Below are 8,578 nucleotides of genomic sequence, written 5' to 3'. Positions count from 1 at the left end.
TCTGGATCTTTGCATATGTTTAAAATTTTATAAGTGATAGAAAGACACACTCATAGATTGTTCTTAAAATGGAAAAGAGAGACTGTAAATGTATCATCAACTGCTCAAGAACACAATTTTGCAAGCAGTAAAAAGGAATATGTTTACACAGGAATGTTACTAGTATGGGTTGGGTAATAGTAATAGGTGCCTGAAAGACTGGGAGTTGCCAAGAGAGATTAATAATTTACACATGTTGTGTTTCCTAGCAAGCAGGATACAGCTGCTAGGCATTAACCCTCCTACGGGGCATTTAAAACAACAATCAATGAGAAGGGGTTAATATGACAAGTATTTGAAAGCACAAAAATGTATAAGGGTGTGAAAAAAAAAATCAAACATTTAAAATGTAATTTAGATCATTTATATGTTTTGTTGCCATGAGACATTTTTCAAAAATCTATTACTTAGACTCAACACTAAAAGCATTGTATAACATATGTGAATTTCTTAGTTCTTTATACAACGTCATTATCAATCATCTATAAAACTAATTATATAATCACTGATTACTTGCATTTTTTTAACAAGACTGTAGAGTGAGAGATATGAAAGCTATATTTGGGAAAATTCAAAAATGTTCTCAGACTAAGCTCTTCAAATTCCTCTGAAATTTGTTAAGTATTTATTTTTTAAATTTACAAAGAAGGAAATCTTCCTCTAACTCCTTTGTTGAGATGTAAAGAGCAATGGTGCACCCAATAAATTGGAGGGTGATTATACTCCACTGTTGTGTTGAATATTCCAGGAATGACCACCAGCAGTAGTAAGGCTTTTGCTCATGCAGATATTTGACTGGAGTCTTTTCCTGAGCAATTTTTTAAGTGTGACATTAAAGTGGTTTTACCAGCATCATTCGGTTGAATCCCATGTGATGCTGATTTTACACGAAATATAACCAGGGCCACAATGTAAACAAGTCACGTTAGAGCTCCCACCACTTCATTTAGCTGCTGTATCACAATAAGTAATAAAACAATGTGATTTTTATTTAGCGTAGCTAAACCACTTCTATAGCACATTTATCATGGTGCAATTTTAAAAGAATACAAAAATATTTAATGCTCATGTTTTCTTTCAGCCATCTTAATGGTTTGTTACACACAGAAAAGGAAGACTGCATTTATATATAGTACCTTTCATGATCATAGGACATTCCAAAGTGCTTTACAACCGATGAAGTACTTTTGAATTGTAGCCACTTTTGCAAGTCGGAACTGCAGCAGCCAATTTACGCACAGCAAGTTCTCAAACAATGTAATAATGACAAGATCTTTTTTTAAATGAAGGTGATTAAAGGATAAATATTGGTCTGGTACCAGGATAACTCCCCTGCTCTTCTTTGAAATATGGGCATGGGATCTTTTATGTCCACCTGAGAGAGCACACTGGGACTTGGTTTAACATAACTGCTGAAAAATGGCACCTCTGGCAGTGTGGTACTCCTTCAGTGTTACACTGGATTGTCAGCCTAGATTTTTGCGCTCAGATCTCTGGAGTACACTTGAACCTACAGTATTCTGATGCAGGGGTGAGAATGGTACCCAATCAGCCATGTCTGAAGCATGGCTCACTTAATTAGATATATGTCATTCTTCTTCCATATTTTAGTTATTAGCCATTCTTCTTTTTGATTATTTCAGCAGCCATGCCCAGATGAGAAGACATATTTCCATATCCCTGCAAATACTGCTCTATAACTGGCTTCCAATAATCACTCTTTGCTTTTTCCTCTTCATCCCTTACTATCACAAATTGCTTCCCATCACTTAGCGCTTGTTGAGTGGTGATCTGGTCCAGGTCGTAAACTCAAGACATAGAGAATTGTGGGCATGACCTTGCATCCTTATTTTCCATGGCAGTGCATCAGCACACCAAATCAAAACAATGTAGCAATATTTTTGGAGCTTTAATATTGAAATCTAAACTAGGTGTCGGACTCAAATTGCAACCTTTATTCTTCATATTGTTGTATGATTGTTCAATTTGGTTGGTTCCTGAGAGCAGAAAGGAGGAAACTATTTTCGAAAAGCACGTTAAAATGATATTTCTTTGTTCAATGTAACTTGACTATATCTAAAATTTTTGGAGTTTTTTTTAACTTAGGGTGGAATGATCCCAGATTTGCACTAAGCACGGTAATGGGCAGGAAAAAGAACGTTTTACCCACTGGCCGCAATGGCGGCTTTTCATGCTGTATCATCCCAATCCCACCTTATTAATCATGAATCCCCGAGAAACATGCTGTTTCGATGGCAGGCGGCCTCCAATTCATACATCTTCATACACATCTCAATGCTTCCAGCCCAGGACTGCTGCACAGAAGACATGGCCCTGAAAGGCAAGATGACTGCAGCCCCCTGATTGAGTCACGTGTCCATGGAACACCTTTTGGACTGTGTGAAGGCCCGCCATCATGTCCTTCTACCCCCGCTCTGGCCGCAGGAGGTCCAGCAATCTCACCACTCTGGTTTGGTAGGCAATGGCAGTGGTGATCAATGCCAATGCTGCACAGAAGAGGTTGGCAATCCAATGCAGAAAGGGGATGAATGATCTCATCCCTGCTGCCAGGGTAAGGCAACCATCTCATCACTTTAAACTCACACACTCACAAGGCCATCACACACTCACTGGCATCTCACTCACTGCCAGCTCAAGGGCCATGACCACTCACTCTCTCACACACACCCTCACATCTCCATCCAGCCTCATCTCTGGAAACTGCCTCTTCAGTCCTCGCCATCTTGAAGCCACTTCTCCAAGCAAACCCAAGCCCTGCAGCCATTGAAAAGCCACCTCTGCCTTATGGCTGATCTGGTAGGTAGAGACCTGCCCTTGAGATCCCCCTAAAAATGATGTGGTGCTGCTTGTGAAACCTGACCGCGAGTGCTGCCTGAAGCAATGTAGGCAAACAAACCTCGAAGCCCCGAGCAAAGGGCAGCTTGCTAGGTGCATGTCACTTATGTACAGCTGTGAAACATGCCAACCTGTTCGGGTGGTTCAGTGTGGGGGGATGATTCCGGCAAGCTTGGCTTATAACGATATGCTGATGTATTACAATGTATTTCCCAATGTCCAACGGGCAGAGCGGACGATTGTAAACTGGTTTCACGACAAATGAAACCGATTTTTGGCCTTCTCACTATACTGTCCACTCATGCTGCCAAACAGGCCCGGCACCAATAGACCCGGAAAATCCCGCCCTTAGTTTTTTAAGAACATATGAAAGGAGACAGAAAAGAACAAGTTAGTGAATGCTAACGAGAGTTTGATGGCTAGAAATTACAATGTTAGGACATAATCCTTCAAGTGTTGAGATGAATAGATTTCTGTATTTAATTGCTGACTAACTTATTCAGTACAATAAATTATCCATTTCAAAGATTTATTTTAGGCCAAGCTATTGAATACAACATTCATTGTTTCACAGATTTTCGTTAGATATTGGAGAGGTTTATTAACTGCCAAAGGTGGCAAATCAGTAAGAGCAGAGATGTATTTTATTGTTTAATCGAAAATTGATTATACTTTGGCAATCAGTCACAAAAACAGGACTATAGCATTGGTTTACTTAAAGAAACAATGGTTGCCAAGGCTTGCGTTTATCTGAACTGATCTAATAGCCCTCTCGCTCTTGTTTGCCAAAGGAGGTTATCGTATAGATATCGTCAGACGTTTTACATTCCCAAACCATGGAAGAGAAAAATAAATGTGCATCATGAAACGAGCCAAATTCAGATATTTCAAACATATTTGATCAAGATGTTTTATTTTGCTGAAAACTAACCTTAAACTAGATTGGGATTGATTCTATTCATCTGTGATTTTCACTGTGGTTATCAATTACGTTGCTATAATGAAATAAGGAAATGAAACAGTAACAGGAAAAATTGGAGAAGGATTTATTTTCTCTCACTGATGTTTCCAGTCTACTCAGTAAAGACAATTGAATAGTGCTTTACTACATGGGTTTTAAATGCCTAATTTATCTCGGCTGCCCGTCTTTACCCAGGCAATAGACAAGATCATCATGCCCTAAGAGTACTGCCACCAGTCACAAGATTGCTGAAATTTCTTATTCCAGGCAATTGACATGACGAGGGTTTCCCTGGCAGAGATTAGCAGGGGCATTAGGCTCAGTAAAGCAAGGACTTGCTGCAGGCCTCTCAGCTCAAGTCTGCCTAGATGTGTGGGACCTTCTGACTGCCAATAGAATTTAGCAGCAAGGTAGTCCCAATAAAACAACAGAATCCTGGGGTGAGTGCGGTTAAATTCAACTCTTGAAACAGACCTGTAATTCTTTGGCCTGCCTCCAGGAATCCGTGGATCCTCCAAGTGCTCCGTGGGAGCAAGGCCTTTTCTGACATATGCGTCTAAAATAAGACACAAATAAATTTATTCTCAAGTGCCCTTTATTTATGTTAGTTTGTTGGAAAATGCAAACAAATTAATTTCATTAAAGTTTACACAGATAATTTGTAGTTTCATTAAGTATTGCTCCTTATCAGCAATGAGAATAAAATGCACTGAAAATTCCGGATAATGCAAATGAAATCACTTGAAAATAAAATACATGTGGGATAATGTTCACTATCTCTGCTGAGTGAGAATGGGATGGTAATCTTCCGGAAATTGTGGCACTGAATTTACCACCTGACTTTCGTTCCTAGTACAATAGCCAACATCTTTAGCCACTCCTGGAAATGGGCGGCCAGAGCACCTGCCTGTTGCAGCATGGCACATTAAGGCATGCAAATCAGGGTCCTCTGATAAATGTAGGGCCCCAACACAATTCTCAGAGCCAACAAGCAGAACATGCGCTGCACGCACTCTGCCCTTTGGTACTAGGCCTGGTGTGCCCTTAAAGGAATTGATGGAGGCTACTTACAAAACCACCAATGGTAAGATTTTTAAGAGATTTTCATGGGGTCAGGGAGGAGCATGAATGAAGCTTTTTAATTTTTATGCGACTTACATTACCATAAGCATTCATTACATGGAACAGACAAGAGCAGGCCTCTTGCAATCTTTGAAATAAAAAAAACAGATGGATGACTTTCCTGATGTGCCTGAAATTCCAGATGTAATGCTGAGAGACCTCCACCTCAACTCTGAGCAAACATTAACTGGAGAAAATTTGCACTTGAGAGTGTACGGAATTGTGTGTTACAGAAGCTCGTTAGATGGAAGGCTTGATGGACGGATGTAAACGATCTGGGAGACTTGGGCATATAGTACGTCCCCCGTAACTCACTTACATCCAAAATTCTGTGATCTTTTAAGCCACATAATTGAATTGCGTCCAGATTTTCTTTGCATTTCGATGTAATTGTGAAAGGCAATTCCAGGCCCTTTAGTGGCATGCGATTCTGAATATGTAAATATTAATATAATATGGTTTCTGCCACAATTAGGTACAGGCAGTATCATCTGCAACCACAATCTCAAAGAGCTATGTGTAGAGTTTTACTGGCCCCAGGAGGACAGGGGGGGAGGTGGGTGTGGCTGATAAAATCTCGGGGAACCGTATTGGATTGGCTCCCCAACCATGTCCTGCCATTTGGGAACTTTACCAAGGGCAGGACCAGAATTGGACAACCTGCCTGCCCCGAGGAGGCAGGTTTAAATATATAAAGGCCCAATTACTGAGCCATCAACATTTTGCCGAAGGTGGGTTGACCCCTTTCTTGCATTAGGAGGCTGCCAGCTAAGTGGAGGTGGACTCCCAGCGGCATTCCAGGGGGGAAAGTGTTTTTAAAGCAAAAAATGGCTGTGGGCAGGGAAGGCCCCAACTTGGCCCTGGGATTTTTTAAAAACACTTCCTTGCCTATATTCTGTAGGCTGCAGGATCCCTACCTGCCTCGGCAGTGGCCCCCATTCCTGATGGTGCAGCTAAGGCAGCTGAGCTGCCGGCCCTCTGAAGGCGGGTTGCTGTCCTGAACAGGACTGTAGCCTTGGCGGTTTAATTGGCTGCTGCCTATAAAATTCAGAGGGAAGCCTTCCTAGCTTCCATATGTGCCATTTCCTGCCAATGTCGGGCCGCCTATCTGATTGGTAAAATTCAGGTCTATTTCTCATATTTGATCTTTTGGTGTAAAATGTAACCCAACATTTTTCAGTATCTCTTTCCTTATTTTTAGTCTTGTTACATCACTTGCCATTTTCTTGCTGAAGGAGAGGGCAGACAATCTGCTTTTTTAAAATCATTTTTATGGGATGTGGGCATGGCAGGCGAGGCCAGCATTTATTGCCCATCCCTAATTGCCCTATGGAAGGTGGTGGTGGGTTGCCTCCTTGAACCGCTGCAGTCCCTTTGATGTAAGTACACCCACTGTGCTGTTAGGAATGGATTTCCAGGATTTTGACCCAGCAACAGTGAAGGAACGGCGATATATTTCCAAGTCAGGATGGCGAGTGACTTGGAGGGGAACTTCCGGATGGTGGTGTGTTGTGTGTCTGCTGCCCTTGTCCTTCTAGATGGTAGAGATCGTGGGTTTGGAAGGTGCTGCCTAAGGAGCCTTGGTGAGTTCCTGCCATGGTTCTGCCAGTGTTTATATCTCAGAGTCCACCAGGAGGTGCATGAGAGTGACTGCAGGAGATTTACAAGGACCTTACCTCCTCTCAGTGTTTCCCTGACAGCCTGTCTACAGCCAGATACTTAATATGAGGGAAATCGTGAATCCAAATCAATCTACGCCAGCTTATTATGCTATGTCTGATGAAAGCTCTCCGTATGCACTTTTTTAAAGTTTGTTTTTCCTTATTGCCAAATACTAGCTAATAAATGTTTTGTTGGTGTAAAAGCAGATTGTGCAGCTCCTTGGCAAATGTATACTCTGGAATTGATCAATATAATACCTTGAAAGAAACCTTGAATTGGATTTTAAAAAATTCAGAGATTTTATTTTAATAGCTTTGAGATTACACAAACTCGCTTAATTGATGGCCTGTGGCCCTTTTTCTAATTTTCCTTTTTTTCTCCATCTCTGATGTTATTTTACATTTGAAAGCTGTATTTCTATTCTTTGCACAAATGGTAGCTATCCCTCTCCATCACAAAAATCTTCTCTGTCTCCTCCATTGTCAGTCCCCTCTTCTGATTTCACTTTCAGTTTCTGTTTTCCAGCCCCACCTTTCACTGGCCTCTAACAGTTGCTGTGCACTTTCTTGTGTTTCTGACCACAATCCAAACTCCTCTGTAAGACCTCCCAGTCTCACACAAATGCTTCCTTCTTGCTTGGAGCCCAGGCACTTCAATGCTGACCTTTACACCCAAATCTACTCTTTGCTCATCTCTAATGTCACTGCTGCAGTAAAGTCTTCACGGGGTCCTAAAGGCTTCTCTATGTTCCTAAAACTCAGAGGAGCACATAAGTCTTCCTCACAGTTAATTACCACTAAGTGATTAGAAGTGCTAAATATTTGATCTGCATCCGTGAAGACTTCACTCACATTAACACGGTAATTTGCGTAGTTATGGTGTGAGAAGGCAGGCAGATAATTCGATCTTAAATGACCGTCGACTAAAATTATACGATAAAATATTTTCGTTGAATGAGTTTCCTTTATAAAGCTAATTTAATAATTTGTGTATATTGGAGGAGCAGAAGTAGGCCATTCGGCCCATTGAGTCTGCTCTGCCATTCAATGAGATCATGGCTGACCTGATAATCCTCAACTCCACTTTCCTGCCTTTTCCCCATAACCCTTGATTCCTTTACTGATTAAAAATCTGTCTACCTCAGCCTTAAATATATTTAACCGACCAAGCAGCTACAGCCCTCTGCGGTAAAGAATTCCACAGATTCACTACCCTCTGAAAGAAGAAATTGCTCCTCATCTCTGTCTTAAATGGGCGACCCCTTATTCTGAAATTATGCCCTCTAGTCCTAGACTCCCCCACAAGGGGAAACAACCTCTCAGCATCTACCCTGTCAAGCCCTCTAAGAGTCTTATATGTTTCAATAAGGTTGCCTCTCATTCTTCTAAACTCCAATAAGTACAGGCGCAACCGATTCAACCTTTCTTCTTAAGAAAATCCCTCCATACCCGGGATCAAGCTAGTGGACCTTCTCTGGACTGCCTCCAATGTCAGTTTATCTTTCCTTAGGTAACGGGACCAAAATTGTTCACAGTATTCTAGGCGTAATCTAACTCGTGCCCTGTATAGTTTTAGCAAGACTATTTCCTATTTATACTCCATTCCCTCAAACATAAAGGTCAATATTCCATTTGCCTTCCCGATTATCTGCTGAACTTGTATGCTAGCTTTTTGTGATTCATGCATGAGGAACCTCAAATCCCTCTGTGCTGCAGCTTTCTGCAGTCTTTCTCCATTAAAATAATATTCAGATCCTCTGTTCTTCATGCCAAAGTGCATAAACTCACATTTTCCCACGTTATATTCCATTAGCCAAGTTTTTGCCAACTCACTTAACCTGTCTATATTCCTCTGTAGACTCTTTGTGTCATCCCCAACATTTGCCTTCCCACCTATTTTTGCTTAAAGAAGCTCTTACTGTCCGTTTTTATATTGCTT

The sequence above is a fragment of the Cetorhinus maximus genome, chromosome 11 (genome assembly GCF_964194155.1).
Source record: "Cetorhinus maximus chromosome 11, sCetMax3.hap1.1, whole genome shotgun sequence".
NCBI lineage: Eukaryota > Metazoa > Chordata > Chondrichthyes > Lamniformes > Cetorhinidae > Cetorhinus > Cetorhinus maximus.
Note: the sequence above shows the minus strand (reverse complement) of the source record.